General features: G+C 37.6%; 1 long non-coding RNA gene across 1 annotated transcript in view; it reads right to left on the minus strand.

The window, feature by feature from the left end:
* The window catches only part of LOC116533288, a 30,550-nt gene extending 11,166 nt beyond the window's left edge, over positions 1-19,384 (minus strand). The window contains exons 1-2 of the long non-coding RNA XR_004261190.1: positions 18,316-19,384; positions 14,454-14,458 (exon numbers count right to left, since the gene is read on the minus strand). This is a non-coding gene — a long non-coding RNA (uncharacterized LOC116533288). The remainder of the gene's footprint in view (positions 1-14,453; positions 14,459-18,315) is intronic.
* Between the last annotated feature and the right edge of the window lie 235 nt (positions 19,385-19,619).

Consider the following 19,619-nt stretch of genomic DNA (forward strand, 5'->3'; position numbering starts at 1 on the left):
ACTACCCTGCTTCAGGCCTTCCACATGAGTTTCTAGACTTCTGCAACAGCTACTGCAGCAGATGAGATAGATCGGTGGGCTCAGCATCCATATCTCTTCTTAGTGTTCCTTCCTCTACAATAGAATAAGGAAAACTAAAGAATTTATTTCCCCAAATTCCTTGCAGTTAGAGTTCTGGAAGTGATTTAGATTTCTCCAATCAGACGTACTCTTCCAAGATTTGATTTTGGTATTGAATTAAAGGGACAGACGGGCAAGGCACTAAGACTCTATTTTGCCAAAAGAGTCTAACAGGTGCAGCTTGGTTCTGAGTTGGCTTATTTTATAAACAGATTATGGCTAAGTTCCTGAGGCCAAGAGGCAGATAGGTCCTGAGTGTCAATTTAAGAATCATTTCTGAAAGGCCTGCTGGAAGCCTGCTGTTCTACTCCTTCCCACAGATTGGTAAGCACCACATGCCTATATTAAAACTCTGCTCAAAATTGCTCACGTGGTTTCTATTATCTGCACCTGAACTCTGAGTAATCCAGACTCTTTCTACACTTTATACCCCTTGCACTGCCTCCACATGCCATGCAGTCTCACACTTCCTCTCTCTAGTTCATGTTGTCACTTCTGCCTGGAATGTTGTTCCCTCCTTATGTGCCCATGTGACTTGAGTGAGATGGAAAACATTGAACAGACGGAAGGTGCTGTCGAGGAACAATGTATATATATATACGTGACAATCCCTGGGTTTGTAAAGCTAAAGGTTTCTTCTGTAACATTAATACTAAATCTTTCTCCTGTTCCCAAGGCAATTTTTAAATATATCACCTCAAATCATTAGTTCATTGTACGTCCACAAAACTGTGGCTGATTTCTGATAGTTAACTGTCATCTATTACTATTTCCTCTTTTTAAAAACAATTTACATTTTTAGATTCTATTTTTATTTTATGTCAAATTTCTAGGAGCAAATCAAATATAAAAGTCTCTGAGAAAATGCACCTATTCTTACTCCTCAGGAATTCATTTTCTGTGACATTCATGGAAATGTTCCATGGTACAAGGAGAAATAGGAATGATTAGAGCTTGTTCAAAAAGCACAAGATTGATTCTTTCATCCAATTCCCTGAGATCATGAACTTGAATGTTTTCTTCCTGTAGAAAGCTAGATTTCTCAAGACCATGTCATAACCTTTGTGGTATGCAAAATGAAAACTGGCTTTTCATTAATGATTAGAATATTAGCACTAGAAGGAATATTAGCAACCACCCCTCGCCCTTTACAGACAAGGAGGCAAACCCCCCAAAAACAGAAATGACATACCTGCAATGGTCTAGCATATTTATCACAGAGTTGTGCTATGTCTCCTAATGCCAATTAAGGTGTCATTTTCATATGCCTTTCTTTTTCAACATTTCCAATGCTGTTTAATGATCTGCAAGACCTAGTTTTCAATTAGTTAATTTTAGAGTAACTGGGAAATAGGGAGTTTTACACAATGCAAGCAAGAACAAAGAACCACATATTCAAAACCTCGAAACCGGATTAATCGTTTTAAGTAATCACCATTTTAGGCTAGATGAAACCGGCCCTAGAGGAACAATATATGACACAGAGCAATTTAGTTCGATCTTTTCTTATATTGCTGCTACGATTGAAAGGGCAGACTTTGCAGTTACTGCTTAGATTCAAAGCTGTCTTTCATATGTACTAACACATAAGCCTATGACTTCTCTTACTTCAAGTATTATTTTGGGCTTTCCACAAGGATTTCCAAATATGTATTCTTTCTTAACTGAGCTAACATACCCATCAGTATGTGAGGGCTCTTGCTTAACCAAGTGGAAAATAAATCTATTTCAACCAGACCTTTAATTTTTTTTTTTTCTATTTCCACTGCCTTATTTTGGACTTTCTAACTGCCCAGCTTTCAAGACAAGGTCCATAATTATTTGTGAACTTCCACAAATTAAGAACCTGAAACAGTAGCTTGGCACTATTCCAGATGTTCACGCGCAATCTCTCACCCATTCGGTACCTTAGAGGGTCAAGCCTGAATTGTCATCCAATGCTGTTGGGCAGGCCACCATCAGACTCTAAGTCAGATAGCAGTTTTTACAGATCTAAATACTGTTGCTCAAGTGGGTGTCCATGGAGACTGAAAAATTGGTTTATTGCCTAGAGAAATGGAAATAAAACCAAGTCATTTGGTTTCTATGTGGTTTCTATGAAGCTCAAGAAATTTTTTGGCTAATGATAAAACTACAGATGGCTAAACTACATGATTCCCTTGGTCAATTCTCAATCTTATCAAGAAAATAAGCTATGTGTACATTACTTTTAAAATATGAGAATATTCCAAATGAAGGCATACCAGATTCTCAAGTTATTTGATTTTCGGTTAGATTGAAAACTATTATTTAAAAGAATCACCAATATATTCAACAAAATCTAATAGGTTAAAAAGTCCTTGGATTCACTACATATGGAAAATGTTTCTCATCCACAAATTCAACAGTGTTCCAAGCATGAAAGAAAAAGCTAGTATTTAATAAGGGTGAAGGAGACTGAAACACCTATTCATTAATCCTATGGAAATATTTGTCACTCATATGTGGTTGAGCGAATTGGGTAAAAATAGCACTTTCCAAAGAATTTGTTCATCTGGATCTGGACCTTTATCTATCTGAGCAAGTAAACATGATGTAATAGCAGGCAGAAGACTTGTACAATGGACTCTCTGATAAATAAGGATGCAGAGGTGACAGCTTGGCACGTGTTGGCATGATTTCACAGCATCTGTTGGCCTACAATCAGAGAGAAAACAACGCCTGGCAGACCCCCTTTCTCAATGAATGCACAAAACTAGTCAGGCCAAGAAAGGTGGCATACATGAGTTACATCTGAGAGTTGGCCTGAACTCAGCTGTTCAGTATTTGGGATAATTAATGCTGCTTTTTAGCTTGTCTCAGAAAACTTACAAGAAATATCCATAAAAGTTTAGCTTCAGAAGAGAAAAATAAAAATTGATTTTATATATGACTCACAAACTGAAATGACTATAGTGGCCAAGAAGGTATGAAAATTAATGTGTGGGACTGAGCATAAGTAAAACAAGAGACTGGTGTGATGATAAATGCTACTGGCACAGGGGCTCAGGGTTGGGGAAAAACTAGAAGTAGCGATGACTGTGGCAAAGTATAGCACACATGTCTTCTTGAAAGGGACTAATTGCTGCTCCAGTCTACCTATTTGATCTCATGTCTTCAAATATTACAAAGGAAGCTAGGTTTGGTTTGCCCACATTTTGCTGGGGTCCCTACAATGACCCTTTTATTTAAGGAAAAAAATAGTAAAAGGAGTGTGCTATGATGGTTTGCTGGTGGTAATGTAAAATGGTGCAGCACTTTGAAAATCACTCTTGTTTTTCCTCAAAGAATTAAACATAGAGTTATTATTTGATCCAGCAATTTCACTTCTAGCTATATACTTGAGAGAAATGAAAACATATATTAACACAAACTTTTACATGAATGTTTTATCATAGTCCAAAGGTGGAAACAATGTAAACATCCATCAACTGACAAATAGATGAACAAAATGCAGTATGTCTATACAATGGAAGATTTAGTTATAAAAAGAAATGAAATACTGATACATGCTGCAGGGTGGATGAATCTTGAAGACATTTTGTTAAGTAAAATAAGCTAGTTGCAGAAAACCACATGCTATATGGTTTTATTCATATGAAAGGCCAGAAGCGAGAAATCTGAAGAGGCAGAAAGTAAATTAGTGATGGTTTAATAACTAAGGGAGAAGAACCAGGCATGGTACCACACACCTATAGTCCCAACTACTTAGGAGGCTGAGGCAGGAGGGAAACCCAGGAAGTAGAGGCTGTAGTGAGCTATGATCACAGCACTGTGCTCCAGCCTCAGAGACAGAAAACAAAAAAAGACTGGGGAAATGGGGTGATAGAGGATAAAAGAATAGGGGGGTGATAGATGATAGAATAGGGTGATAGAATAGGTACAGGGTTTCTTTTTGAAGTGAATAAAATGTTTTAAAATCAACTGGTGGTGGTTGCACAACTCTGTTAATATACTATTAGGTTGGTGCAAAAGTAATTGCCATTGAAATTGTAATGGCAAAACTGCAATTACTTTTGCACCAATCTAATAAAACCATTGAACTGTACACTTTAAATGGGTGAATTGTGTGGTATGTGAACTATATTGTAATAAAGCTGTTTAAAAAGTGTCTCAAAATGTCAACCCCTGTGAAGTTATCTTAGAATGTTTCAATTTGGAATTTTCAACAAAAGTAGAAAAAAGTAGTATAGAAGTTTGTTGAGATTATCTTGATGACCACCAACAGATAACATTAGTGCCCATGCTTTATTCGTGTTTACTATCTTCTTCTCACCATGGGAAAAGCCAAAGGGCCTTGGGGCAAGCTACAGAAATAAGAGGTTGAGAGTCATTTAAGTAGAGAAAAGTGATGGGAAAACCCAGCCACCACAGCGTTCATGGCAATAAAAGGAAACTAAACTCAAATTATTCACAACAGCAGTCAGGAGCCTTGGTAGTGGATGTATTGCGGGTCCTGGTTTGTACAGACCAAATTGTCCCAGCTCGTTAACATTGTGGGTGATAGTATAGTTGTTGTGAAGTTTGTTATAAAAACAACTTTTAACTACTTTTTATTATTGTTTTTGGGATGCCTTATTCAAATGACTGCTCCATCAAAACAAAGGCCAATGTTAAAAACAAGATAATTCCTTAAGAGAAAAATTAATGATACTGCTCATAATGATTATTCAAACAATGGCTCATAGTGCTCAAAATCAAAAGAATCAAGACAGCATAAGCCTTTTTTCTTATATTGAGCCCAAAGTTCAAACAAAACCATCCATCACATCGATCATATATGGTTCATCCAAATTACATTGTTTTGTCCTTTTATTTGTATTCGATTCCTAAATTTGCGCTTGTTTTGTTATTTTAATAGGAGATATAAGTATCATGAGTCTGAATCCAGTTTCACTGTACATACTGTAGAAGTATGGTATTTAAAATAATTGACCTCCCCATTAGAAGTCCAAGTAAATTCTTTTCTTCTAAAAAGGTTCTGTATATTTTTTTGTGGAGAGGATTCAGTGAGATAGGTTTATTGTGTTTAGGTAGGAAATGCAGAGTTTAGGCTTGGAAAAATAACTAATGATAAAATGCTCATGGTCTGAAACGATGAGCTAGACTTAAGTGAAAAGAGGGCATAATAAATCTCAATTAACTAGAATGTTTGAGACTGATGTGTTTTTGAATAACCAGAAATTTATGTATAAGCTTCACTTCTCCTTGAAAATATTTTCTAAGTGTGATCTGCTTTTCTCATTAAAGAAGATAATTTAGTTGTTATGACCTAGAAACTCTAAGTGCTTCAAGTTCATCCTTTAATAATAAATTCTTATTGTAGCTCCACAAGTCCAGAAAACATAAGAAAGTGCTCTTTTAAAGCTATAGGGTATAAGCATTTTTGTGCAATCTCTCTCCCTTTTCAACAATGGAGTGCATAATATTATCTAATTAATTTAGATTTCTGGGTAATTGGAGTCTATTTAATTGAGATTTTATTGTGCATATATTGCTACTTGGATATAGGATTGAAAGGCCTAACTGTGGGGAAGGGAGACGAGGTGAATCATTTGTCCCTAAGTACAAAAGAACCAGGAAAATTTATACTCAATTTTATATACTTTTATTGAATGACTGCTATGGAAAGAAACTGGGGGAGGGATGAGGAGAGACTTAAAAGGACAAATGAGATATTATTACCAAGCTCTTAGAAGTCTACAGACAACAGGGAAATCGAAACTTTGTGATCCTGTTTGCATCAGAGGACCTCAACACACAGCTGCAGTGATAAACACGCTAAGGCTGAAAGAGCATTTGAACACTTGGGATTCCAACAACATCCATAGTGGAGGTGACAGCCCTCCCTACCAGGAAGTAATCCTGTAAATCCATCTAATTAACTGGTTAATGTCAAGACAGGGACCAGCTCCAGAGGGAGGGCCACAGGCTCTGGGCAGAACCATGTCTTGCTAACCTTGTTTTGAAAGATGAGAATAAAAAGATATTTTTTGCACATTTATCAGATTTGCAGTTAAAAACAAACCAGAAAGGACAGCAAATACAGGATGAGAGAATCAGGATCCAAAAAGCTGAAACATTTGGCTGAATTTAACAAAATGATTACAATGTAAGTTTCTGCACTCTGGCGCATATAAAAAACACTATGTACAAGTACGGGATGGGAGAGGCATGGAACAGTGTTGTGAGTGTGTGTCTGTGTGTGTGTATGTGTGTGTGTGTGTGTCTGTGTGTGTGTGTTTTAAAGGCTCAGGCTTGAACTAGCTTGAACTGACAACTATATAAAGAAGAAATATAAATAATAAATAAAACTATATGCATTATTAATCAAGTTAAAACAATAATCCCTCAATCTACCAAACTGATAAACTACAAATAATTATAATTCTAAATGCTGAAAACGGTATGAAGAAATAGACTTTCTCATATACATCATGTGAAAGTGTGAATTGGTAAGTCCCTCAGGAACAATTTGGCCACGTGTATTGGAAATCAAAAAGCCATGCAGAGCTTTCGGCCGGGCGCAGTGGCTCACGCTTGTAATCCCAACACTTTGGGAGGCCGAGGCAGGTGGATAACGAGGTCAGGAGTTCAAGACCAGCCTGACCAACATGGTGAAACCTAGTATCTACTGAAAATACAAAAATTAGCTGAGTATGGTGGCACACGCCTGTAATCCCAGCTATTCAGGAGGCTGAGGAAGGAGAATTGCCTGAACCTGGGAAGTGGAGGTTGCAGTGAGCCAAGATCGTGCCACTGTACTCTAGCCTTGACAACAGAGTGAGACTTCGTCTCAAAAAAAAAAAAAAAAAGCCATGCAGAGCTTTCATCTTAACAATTACACTTATAGGACTTTTGTTCATTAAATAATTAAGGATGCACATAATATTTAGCTACCAGAGGGTTGAACATAACATTGTTAGTAATGGAATAACATACACACATACTCATTAATATGCATCTAAAACATTCCCAATAGGAAAGGATCATATGAACAAAATCTATAGTATAGTTAATGGTATAATACTAATGTCAATTTTCTGGTTTTGACAATGTACTATAGTTATGTAAAAGGTTGCCATTGCATGGGAGGCTAATTGAAGGGTGCACAGGACTTCTTTGGAATAATTTTTCAAATTTTTGTAAGTCTATCATAATTTTGAAATAAAAAGAATAAATTTATTAAAATGGAAAGCTTTTTATTGAAAAAGAGCTGATATCTAATCAGAAGGTATAATTCTTTTTTTGGTAAAATATCCATGTAATTTATGTAGTTATGATGATGATAAGAATACCACTTACTGAAATCTTGTTTTGTGGTTCACAAATAGCATCTCATTTGATCTCACATTAGCAAAAGGATAAATCTAACTATTCCCATCTTACCAGTGAGGAACGGGATTAGGAGAGATTATACAAAGTTTCAAGTGTTACACAACTAGCTAGTATTTGAATATAGTTCTCTTAGGCTCCAAAGTCCATGCTGTTGGCTTTGGTCCAAAACATTCACTACTAAATATCTTTTTTTATAGTCTGGAAAAGTATATCCTAAAATTTCAACTATAATTATCCCTGTGTAGTGATTATTGGTGGCATTCTTTTTCTTTTTTGCTTATTAAATACATATCATATGTGTAATTAAAATAATATTTATTGGCGCAATGGCTCACACCTGTAATCCCAATACTTTGGGAGCCAAGGTGGGTGGTTCATTTGAGGACAAGAGTTTGAGACCAGCCTGACCAACATGGTGAAAACCACCTCTATAAAAATACAGAAGTTATGTGGGCATGGTGGTGAGCACGTGTAATCCCAACTACTTGGGAGGCTGGGGCAGCAGAATTGCTTGAACCCGGGATGCAGAGGTTGCAGTGAGCTGAGATTGTGCCACTGCACTCCAGTCTGGGCAGAGTGAGACTCCATCTCAAAAAATATATATTTATTTATTTTAAAGATACAGCCTCACCATATTGCCCAGGCAGGTCTCAAATTCCTGGACCCAAGCAATCTTCCCACCTCCTGAATAGCTGGGACTATAGGTGTGTCACCACACCCAGCTTAAAAAGTAATACTTCTTTTAAGACTTCAGTGTTTTTGGTGAAAGCCGGATTAGTGTGAGTCTACAGTACTCATAATAATCAAAATAGCTATGTTTGGCTACATTGACAGAAGAATAGTTATTTAAAATCAAAAGACCATACTGGTATTCAACTATGCAAATCTGGAATATGGAACTCCTTCTATTTTGGGAGCCACACTTTGGTAGGGACATGAATATAGAAACTGAAGGGTATTCGGTGAAAAGTAATCAGAATGGTGAGAGGATCCAAAAGCATATCATAACATTGACAGTGGAGAGAACTGGGGACATCTACCTTGGATAGAAACAAACTCAGAAGGATTATGATAACTGTCTTAAAATGTGTAGAGGCATCCTCCAGAATAATAGTCACCATCATGTGCTAAGTACATACATTATCTCAATTAATCCTCACCACACCACTGTAGAAAAGTGCTGATATTATCCTCCCTTTGTGGATGAGGAAACTGAAACTCAGAAAGTCAGAAAACTTGTACAGAATCACACATGCATTAATGACAGAGCTAGTATTCAAATCCAGAACGTGTCTGCTCTTACTCATTCTTCAGGGTTGTCTCACAACCCTACAGAGGAAAAGCAACTGGGCTTGTTTGTGTGAATCCTAATGAGTAGAATTAGGGCCACAAAAGAGACACAGCTATCAGCTGAATATCGGATTTATCTCTGAAAAATCAAAGCTATCCAAATATGGAATGGATTGCCTTAGAAGATAATAAATATTCCCCATACAATCAATAGAGTTAATGATGCTCCACAGGGATGTCAGAAAGGAAAGTCAGTCAGCAGATGGATCTCAAACTTTAGTACACACCAGGATCACCTGGGAGAGTTTCTACAACACACATTACTGTGTTCCACCCTGAGCAATTCTGATCCAGGTGTCCTGGGGTGGTAAGATCCATGAATTTGCATTTCCATCAGGCTCCCAGGTGGTGCAAATGCTGCTGGTCCAGGATCACACACTGGCATTCCCTCAAGTCCTAAAATTCTACTACTTAAAAAAAAAATCAAACTGTGTGGCTTGAACCAATTTTGTGTCCCTTGCAACCTCTCCCATGGAATGGCAGCCATAATGCCCCTGAGCCATACAATAGGCTGGTTTGTGTGCTTGTTTTTCTCTGTCTGAACTACTAGTCAAGAGATTATCCTACATATTTTCAACATGACCTTTTATAGCTAGTTGTTTAAAAATTCCAGAGTTTCCTAATACATTAGAGACATATTTTTTCTAAGAAATCTACCAATATTTCTGATCAAGAAAAAATGGGTAAAAGCAAACCAAATTAAATCATATAATAAGAGACTGATCAATCTTAGCATGTTCATATTATCAGAGAGGAAATGTACTCTTCTAATTATGATTTACTGTTCAGCTGTCTAGCTCAATTTAGGATAAGAAGTGGAAATGTTTTTGTTTTCCAAGAAATAAGGATGATAGCCGTATGTTATGAACAGTGCTTTGTTATTCTTAATAGTGGCAAACTGAGCATGAGTGGTTTTTTTTTCCCACAATTTCCTAATTCTACTTGTGTCTAGCTTAAAGGCAGCTTTGTCTGTTTTTTTTTCCCCCACTTTTTGATGAGGCAAAAATTGCCAAGTACCTTTAAAGCGGGCAAAAATATTCCAAAATCAAATATAAAGAAAAAATGTAGCTCTGTGTGGACTGCACTGTTGGCCCTCTCTTCCTGGAAGGCAGCTGATACAATGCCACAGCTGCTTCTTGACACACAGGATTGTTGCTCACTATCCTGAACAGCCAACACCCCCATATAAGAACCACAAGTGGCTTTTAAGGTGATAAGATAAAAGTTTAGCTGCCATATTTTATGACATAATTCAGCCAATGTCTCTTTACAGAGTGCCACTGGACAGCCAACTTCAAACAGCCATAAACATTTGATTATATAGTAATTTAATTTAATGATTTATTTAATCTTCAAATCACAAGAGGCTATTTCCAAAACACTTTGTTGCCATATTGATCCTCTTTTAACCTAAAGGATTAATAATTGATGTTGAAATATAGTTGGAAAAAAGTTGACAATGAACTTCTTTCTAAAGGAAGAGACACCTGGATAGAATATCAGATTTATATATTGGGTGTCCCAGATAACAAAACTTTCAAGTGACCGAACTTTTTAAATCACAAGCATTTTAGATTGAACTCTTTCCAAAATGTCATATATGCTTTCTTGCCATATATATATATTTTTTTGAGACAGAGTCTCATTCTGTTGCCTAGGCTGGAGTACAGTAGCACAATCACAGCTCACTGCAGCCTTGACCTCCTGAGCTCAATCCTCTCACCTCAGCCTCCCAAGTAGCAGGAACTACAGGCACAAGCCACCACATCCAGCAAATTTTCTTATTTTTTGTAGAGGTGGGATCTTGCTAGGTTGATCATGCTGGTCTTGAATCCCTTGCCTCAAGTGATCCATCCACCTCAACCTTCCAAAGTGTAGAACCACATCCAGACCTTTCTTGCCACCTTAAACTGAGTAATGGCACATGCTTTAATATCCTTTGGTGCATCAAAGGTAAGCCTCGTAAATAAGTATGATTCTATGATATAACTGAATGGCATCCTCAGTGAGAACAACTGAGATTTGACGGAACTTTTTGCCTCTAAAATGCCTTCAGAACCTTATACCATTTAGTCCTTTGATTGAATTTTTATAGTTGACACTTTCCCTTTTCACTTAAATGTACCTACCACTGTTAATTTTTTCTTCCCTTTTTATTTGCTATTAAATTTATCATTTACTAAAAATCTAGCTCAGTTAATTTACTGGAAGTATGTGTGCAAATAAGTAAGGCTTTACAAATAATAAATCAGTTTTTCTGAGAATTGTCTGTGGCCTTTAGTGTATATAGTTTGTGTCATAACTTCTCAAGAAGTTTGTTTTTAATTACTCCTGTTTCTTACCTGTCTATTGTCCAGTTAACCAGGTTGCCAGATATGTGACCTTTAGTTAAGAAAAGCATAACTGTAATCATGTAATAATAATCATTGATCTTCACTTATGACTAGGCTGCTCTAAGCATGCTAACTCTTTGCATTCAAATCTGTATTTAAAGTATAGCAGTCACAATAGCGAATGAAATCTAGATGACTTTTCTTTTCAAAGCCTAGGCATTTTCCTATGCGTTTATCCTTTAGACCTCACAAATGAAACCAGATTAAGAGAAGAAGACATGACTTCAGATAGGAGTTTTACAACTCATCCCTTAATACCTTATAAATGGAAGAAAACTCCAAAATTGGAGGATTTTGTCTCCACTAATCTCAGAGATTAAAGAAGGAACAGCAGTAGGAAAACCAGGAAAAATATGGCATTTTATCCTCCTGAAAAGTCGTGATTCTTCAAAATTCTTTTTGAGTTGTATGCACACAGCACCATTTGGTGCTATAAGAAAAGACTTCCATCAAGTAAAAGTTCTAAATCTGGCCCTCAAAAGCCTCTAGGACATGGCTCAACCCACATTTCTCATCTCATCTTCCATTGCTCTCTTTCTGCCAAACCAAATCCTCCCTGATCCCCACATCTCTTTCATCTCTCTGCCTTTGGAGTATTTATTAGGTGCTAATAAGTACTTCTCAGGGGGGAAAGCAGGGGGGGATTCCATGGTCAAATAAATTTGGAAAATGCCGGATTAACCAGCATAAAATGGGTTTCCTTGATATAGTACTTCTCAGAACCTTTTAAAATTCTAATGTTCATTTAAATCTCCAAAGGTAAAATACAGTATAGAAGCAAGATAACCACTCAGTCAGCCTAGAACAGTCTCAATGTATGCCTGTCATCCCAGCATAATTAACAGTGTCCCTTTCAGCTTGTAAAAATGCCTCACATTGTACAATATGGTTTTCCTAGATACAGCACTTTCTAAATTAATTTGACCATTGCTCCATTTTTCACATAATACCTAAGTATGTGGTAGAATACAGTTTGGGTAGCATGACCTTTCCCCACTTTACCAGGCGTCAATGCCTATCCAGATCTCAAATCCCCTCCAGAATAGCTTGCACTGCGGTGAAGGCTTCCCTCGTTATTTGTCCTCCACCACAGCTGAAAGTATCTTGTCCCGCTGGTGAGGATGTAACAGCTGCTTTTCACCTTCACCTGTGACATTTAGCATTTTCTATTCTATTTTTGGTGCAGGCTTCAAGTCTTTCCACTGTGCCATTTACGGTAGAATCCAAGTCGTGTTTCACTTTATCTTCCTGCATTATGCCAAACTCAATAAATACCTTTAATTGATTACACTGGGTTGCACCTGGAGCTGTCTTTGCCTCTCATTATTACAAGGCAGGTTCTCAAAGCAAGCCAAGGCAACTCTTCCTCCTGCCTTCTTGGAGATCTCACTCTGCTGACTGTCTCCCCACTTTCATATCTCCCACAACACTTAAGTATGCTCAGGATTCCCCCATCTTAAATATGCCTGGTTTCTGTCTCCACTGCTGCACTCAAACTGTTCATATCAGGGTCAACAGTCACTTTTTTTTTTAAGTGAGTACTAACTTTAAAAAAAAAAATACTAAATCTTATTAATACTCCTCATTTGAGTTTCAGCTCCGACTCTGAAATGAATTTGCCTCTTTGATTTATACTCTCTTTAAAAGTCTCCAAAGTTTCTCAAAAAGTTAAACATAGAATTATCAAATGGCCTAGCAATTCTGCTGCTGGGTATATATCCAAAGTAAAGGGAAGCAGGGACTCAGATGTGTGTACACCAGTGTTCATAGCAGCATTATACATGATAGTCAAAAGGTGAAAACGACCCAAAATGCCAGTAATGGATAAAAAATATGGGTATATTACATACAATGGAATATTATTCAGCCTTAAAAAGAAATGAAATTCTGATACAAGCTACAATATGGATGAACTTTGAAGACATGCTGAGCAAAAGAAGCCAGATGCAAAAGGGAAAATATTCTATGATTCCATTTATATGCAATACCTAGAATAGGCAAGTTCATAGAGACAGAAAGTAGAATAGAAGTCACCAGGGGCTGGGGAAAGGAGAAATAGGCAATTAATGTTTAAGGGGTGCAGAGTTTCTATTTGGCATGATGAAAAAGTTCTGGAAATGGCTAGTGCTGATGGTTGTTCAACATCGTGAATATATATACATATGTATATATACACGTGCATATATATATATATAAATATATATATGCACATATATATATGTATATTTTGAGATGGAGTCTCACTGTCGCCAGGCTGGAGTGCAGTGGCGCGATCTCGGCTCACTCCAACCTCCGCCTCCCAAGTTCAAGTGATTCTCCTGTCTCAGCCTCCCGAGAAGCTGATACTACAGGTGCACGCCACCACGCCCAGCTAATTTTTTATATTTTTGGTAGAGACGGAGTTTCATTATGTTGGTCAGGATAGTCTTGATCTCTTGACCTCGTGATCTGCCCACCTCGGCCTCCCAAAGCGCTGGGATTACAGGTGTGAGTCACTGCACCCAGCCTCAACATCATGAATATAGTTAATGCCACTGAGTTGCACCACTTAAAGATAGCTAAAATGATTAATTTTGCATTATGTATATGTCACCACAATAAAAAGAAACAAAAGTGTGTAAAATATTAAAATTCCTGAAATAAAAAACATTTGTAGTCAATAGAGTAAAATCAGCCTCATGACTCCCTTCTGTTCAACAAGAATCTCATTCTGGGAGAACACCTGAAGTGGGGAATTCCCAGTCAAGGTAGGCGGCCTCCTCAAGCATATTGGAAAGACCTTTCCACTTAAACTTATCTCTAGTCCTTTGGGTTTCACAGCCACACCTCATTTTACCAGTACCGATGTTTCTGTAAAGTTGTAAGCTAAACCATATCTTCCCAGGTCATAACCTCGGTTATATAGGCAGAAGAGTTTTATCTAAATTAAAATTGCTGTGCAGGTGGTGGCATTGCTCCAAGCTTTTCCTTTGGGTTTCTCCAATCCTTTTCTTCCCCTACCTAACACACCTCTGCAAAGAGGATAGTGATTTGTAAACAAATAGGTAAGCAAAGAGAGAGCCAGCTATTTGTAAAGTCAAAAGGGGCATCAAAGGGAAGGGGCAACATAGTCCACTCCAGCAGGCACAGATTAACTCTTTTATTGAGCTTTGTCAATGCTCCAATTCCCTGCCTGTGGTGTATTTTATACTTCTATAATATACTGTCGGTCATGAATGGTCTGCCCCCTATGACCAGATCTCCTGTAACAGCAGGGAGCTAAATCAGGGAGGGTGATTTCTCCAACTTTTTAAAAGCAACATATTATTTGTTAGTACTCATTGGCGATGTCCCCATAGCCTGACAAGAAAGTCCTTATCCCAAAGCCTGACAATTCTCAAATCCCACATAAAGCATCTTGCTCCCTCAAAGAGTTTTCTGTAAGTCTATCACAGGAGAAAGCCTCTAGTGTTTCAAATTACGGATTTTTGGTGGGGGTTGGTAGTGCTTGGGAGTGCCTTGTAAAATTCTCACTCAAAAGATAAGTAAGATATTCAAAATTCTGCTTGGGATAATTATTACTGTTTGGCGTTTGCTGGATTTGAGGGAGGATACATCAAAGCAATGAGGCTTTGCAGAATACCAAGTCATTAAGTCCTGAACATGGGCTGTGGTCGTGGAAAAGAAATGATTCCAAAAATATTAAAAACATGAGACAAGAGGACACTTGGTATCTAAAGCATTCATCACACTGTGTGTTTTTCCTTAGCTTTTCTGTGTTATCTGATGGCATAGGAGAAAATTTCCTATTAGAAAGCCTCTTTCACTCTCCATCTCAATTTTTTTGTTTGTTTTTTTTTGTTTGTTTGTTTTGTTTTTGCCACAGAGCTCTCTACTCCCATGGAATTTCATGGAGATCCCATGAAACTGTGCATGAATTGTGCCTTCTCCAGAGACACTCCCTCATGCACATGATACTGGCCTCAATTTTGTAACTGCGTTTATGACTGATTTACGGAACTTTTACTTGGCAGGCCCTGCTGTTACTGTTAGCTGGTTACTATGGATCTTTCAACATGCCACTCTGGCATGTTGCATTAAAAATAACCTCCCAAGACTGTACAGAATACATAGAACAACGGGAGTACAGTCATAGCCGCAGACGCCAGAGTCTGCTTTGGTGCCTATGTGTTTGCATGTGCTCCTAGGTGAAGTAACTACAGGAAAATCATTCAAACACTTTCTAAAACGTCCACTTGCATCACAATTTTTCTAAGCTTTCCCGAAGCAGAGGCTCTCAGCGATCAACAACATCTCAAACAACTGTGAACCCAAAGAATAACAAAACACAAATGATAAGTGTTTGTTAAGGGCACAGATCCAAAGTCACCGTGTCTGGGTTTGAATCCAGGCTTTCACACGTAACTAGTCCCAGGATCTCAGCAAGTTATACCACAGCCACAGCTATCTCCTCTGCAAAATGGAGTGATAACATCAATCTCAAAGCACTGTTCTGAGAATTAAGGGAGCCATCCAGAGAAGAGTTCTTGGTTCAGTATTAATGTCAAGAAGGTGCTCAATACACAGATTATTATCCTTTGAACTCCTTTGAACAAGTAGTTGCTTAATAAATATTTGTTGGCTGAAAGGGTAACACCCAGCTATTCATGTATGTGTCTGATCCCCTTTTCTAGATTATCTACTGCTTTAAATCAGTTATATTTCATTCATCTTTGTATTCTCACAGCTCTACGATAGTTGCTGAATAAATATTTATTAAATTAAATGCAAAGATAAAGTCTGTTTTAAAGGGCAACAGTTAATATGTAAACTGGTAGCAAAAAAAAAAAATCACAGGCTTTAAGTGCAAATAGAATCCAGTGCCAAGAAAACACTGACGTTCCCTGAAACTAAATGAATACAAGTTACACATGAATACAATATTTGTAATGCTAGGTCTGGTTCAGTGAGTCTGGTTCTAGCTGGGTATTGCAGAGAAGAGAAAAGCTTTTATCTCTAGCCCACCCCTGGCCTCAGCCCATGAGCCAGGCTTGCCCATAACTCAAGAGAAGAATTGCTCTCCCAGAGCCAGACACCACAGTCACCACAAGCCAATAGTTTCCTTATGCCACTTTAAGCGTCATTGGATTTGGTGACAACACAAGCAGAAGACTTCTGCCGAGGACACAGGACCAGGATAGTATATGCTCTGCCCTGGGTTCCACTCACAGTGCTCAAATCAGCATGAACAGAGCTGAGTTCATGCAGAGGGAGACAAGGCCAACTCCTTCTTTAGGAAAGCCAGGGGCCACTCTGGATCCTAACTGCAGAAAACGCTAATAGGTTTCTGTGACTGTGAACTCCTATCTAACCTCCAGAGCCAAAATGAAAATAATAAATCTGTTCAGATAGAGAGTATGTGTATGCATTTGTGTAGGACACTATTTCCTTCCTTTCTGATAGGTTGTCAACATCTCCAGCTGAAGACTACCAAAAACACAACTCTAGCTGATTAAGTTAGATTTATTACACATTGCCACATGGGATAACATTCATTATGGGGAATCCATGAGGCACCCAGCAAGATGGTGTTAGAAATAACCTATTATAAAATGTGGGCTTGAGGCCTTTGGGGAGGCTCTACAAAAGTGGAAGTTCATTTTAGGTGGGTTCTGTCAGAAAGTGGAGACAATTCTATGATTAGGTATCTCAATAAATCTTACCTATAGGAAGAGCAGAGTAGGGCAAAGATAAAGCTGTAATTGCCAAAGAAGTAACAGTCCATTACATTAGGCAAGAAAGAGAAAGGTTTGATAACTTGTGACTTTGTATTTCTGTTCTAACACTGCTAATATAGACATACCTGAGACTGGGTAATTCATAAAGGAAAAGAGGTTTAATTGACTCACAGTTCCACATGGCTGGGGAGGTCTCATAATCATGATGGAAGGTGAAAGGCACATCTTACATGGCAGCAGACAGGAGAGAGAATGAGCGTCAAGCAAAAGGGGTTTCCCCTCATAAAACCATCAGACCTCGTGAGACCACAGAACAGTATGAGGGAAACCACCCCCATGATTCAATTATCTACCACCAGGTCCCTCCCACAACATGTGGGAATTATGGGAGCTGCAATTCAAGATGAGATTTGGATGGGGACACAACAAAACCATATCAGACTTGGACAACATTAATGTTTTGTCTGTGTTCAAACATGATTATAGAGTCATTATCTTGATCCATCAGGGTCACAGAGTGGGTCTGATTTGATGGGGCATGTTCTGTGAAATTGATTATATCCAACAACAGAAAACTAAGACCTAGTTGTAAACACCAGGCCAGCTGGTAACACCAAGCTGTGCCTGGAATAAAGCAGGATGCCAAGAGCTGCTTTCTCTTTCTTGAGTGTCACTAGACAATAGAAGAGAAAAGTGGTAGAAAAAGTAGAAATGTATTTCAACAAATGTCCTGACAAAGTCTCTTAAGCTTGGTACAGCTACACATTTTAAATGACTGATGATGGTACCCAATCAATACAGATTAAATATCAAGTTGAGGTCAACCTGCACTATCTACTGATATGCACAGTGTCATCCTTTGTTCTGTCTTGTCAAGTTGCTTATCATTGAAGGCCTGTGTTCAAAATCTGAGAAGATAGTAAATATATTAGTTAGCAGATCTGGATCAAAAAAGAATCTCCGCAGGCATTAATGATAGCCTGAATCAAATAAAATGAACTTTAATAACAATTCATGTAAAGCACTAATTTGGGGTTCAAAACAAATTAATACAAGGACCAAATGAAAGACACATGGCTGGGAAGAAACAGAAGGGAAAAAAACTAATAGTTTAGCAGCTGGCTATGTTTTATTGCAGTCAACAGTGGCCACTAAAAAAAAGTCGTGTAATTTTAGATTGCATTAATGGAAGTATGGAATTTTTAATAAAGAAACTGACAATCCTATCTATTCTACACAGGTCTCACAATACCTAAAATTTTGTGTTCAATTCTGGGCATTCTTTTGAAGAATATAATGTCTCAATCAGAGAAAGTGACTGATTCTCTTTCACTTAGAAAGTCAACATGGGTCATGCCAAAACAAAAATGCAAAATCACCGGAAGAGTGATTGATGAAGTGATAGATATTTAGCCTGGAGCACAGGAGACCCTGAGGAAATATGAAAACTCTCTTCAAGTGTTTTAAGTACTGTCATATAGAAGAGCAGTTAGATTTTAGACCATTTTTGTTTGGTTTAAGGATCTAGGATCAGCTAAAGTTAAAGGATAGCAAATTTTACTTTTAAGACATACACACACTCACACAATGACCCCAGAAACCATTTTTCAATTGAGAAAGCAAATTCCCCATGATTAGCATTCTGCAAGCAAATGCAGGACTAGAGGTGAAGATATTGTGGGAGAGATTCAGGTATAATATAATGGATTTCTAACCTCCTTGATTAGAACTTTTAGATAGTAAATACCTATAGTATGATATTCTCTTGATATCTTTCCGGATTCTGAATAAGGCTGACATGTTTCCACTAGAAGTTATTTTTTTCTAGGTGCCTCCCATTCAGAACCTCATAGAATAATATGACATTTATCAAATATGTATAGCTCAGTAAAACTCAAGTCTGTCCTCAAACAATTCAACTGTTTTGAATTTGGCTAACTGATTTGTGGTTCAAAATCATCTGCCTACCTGTACCTATCTATATCTTAAGTTATTTGCTTTGTATGTGAATACTAAATACTCTGCATTACAAATTCTATTTGTTATTTTGAGAGCCACACTGTTCTGTGCTACCTTCTATCCTTGTATGATGACTAGATTTACCTTTGCAACAATATAGTTTAGTTTCACAGAACTTGCAAGTTGTAAGCTTTTATTATGATCTCAACGTTCCTAAAACTCTTCATCCTCTCCCGAAATGACAGTGAAAGACTAGTAAATACGGAAAGGAATGCTTTCTGAAAGCACACCATTGTCTCTTAATTTATAACAGACTAAACTTCTATTCTTCAAATTTTCTTAATGTAAGTCTTGCATATAATTAGTATTTTTAAAGCTCAAATAAGTGTGTACAATATTAATTTGTTTTGCATGAAGCCTCCTTTTAGTCTGGGTTTCCTAGAAAGCAGAGCCTGAGGCCAGGTACTAAGTGTTGATGGTTTATTTGGTAATACAATCCTAGGTCAACAAGAGTGAGGCAGAAAGAAAATAAAACAGGAAAAGATGGGAAAACATACAAGGAGAAATATTAATGTTTCCATGCTGGCCACTGATTTACAATGAGCCATGAAGAGACACAACAGGTCTACTGACTGACCTTACAGAGAAACTGCCTCAAAGAAGGGGAAGAAAAAGGGATTGTATCTGCCTAATTCCATCCTGACTCCTGTTTTCCATTAGTCAA

The sequence above is a fragment of the Sapajus apella genome, unplaced genomic scaffold (assembly GCF_009761245.1).
Source record: "Sapajus apella isolate SASKATOON/1434 unplaced genomic scaffold, GSC_monkey_1.0 scaffold81, whole genome shotgun sequence".
Taxonomy (NCBI): Eukaryota; Metazoa; Chordata; class Mammalia; order Primates; family Cebidae; genus Sapajus; species Sapajus apella.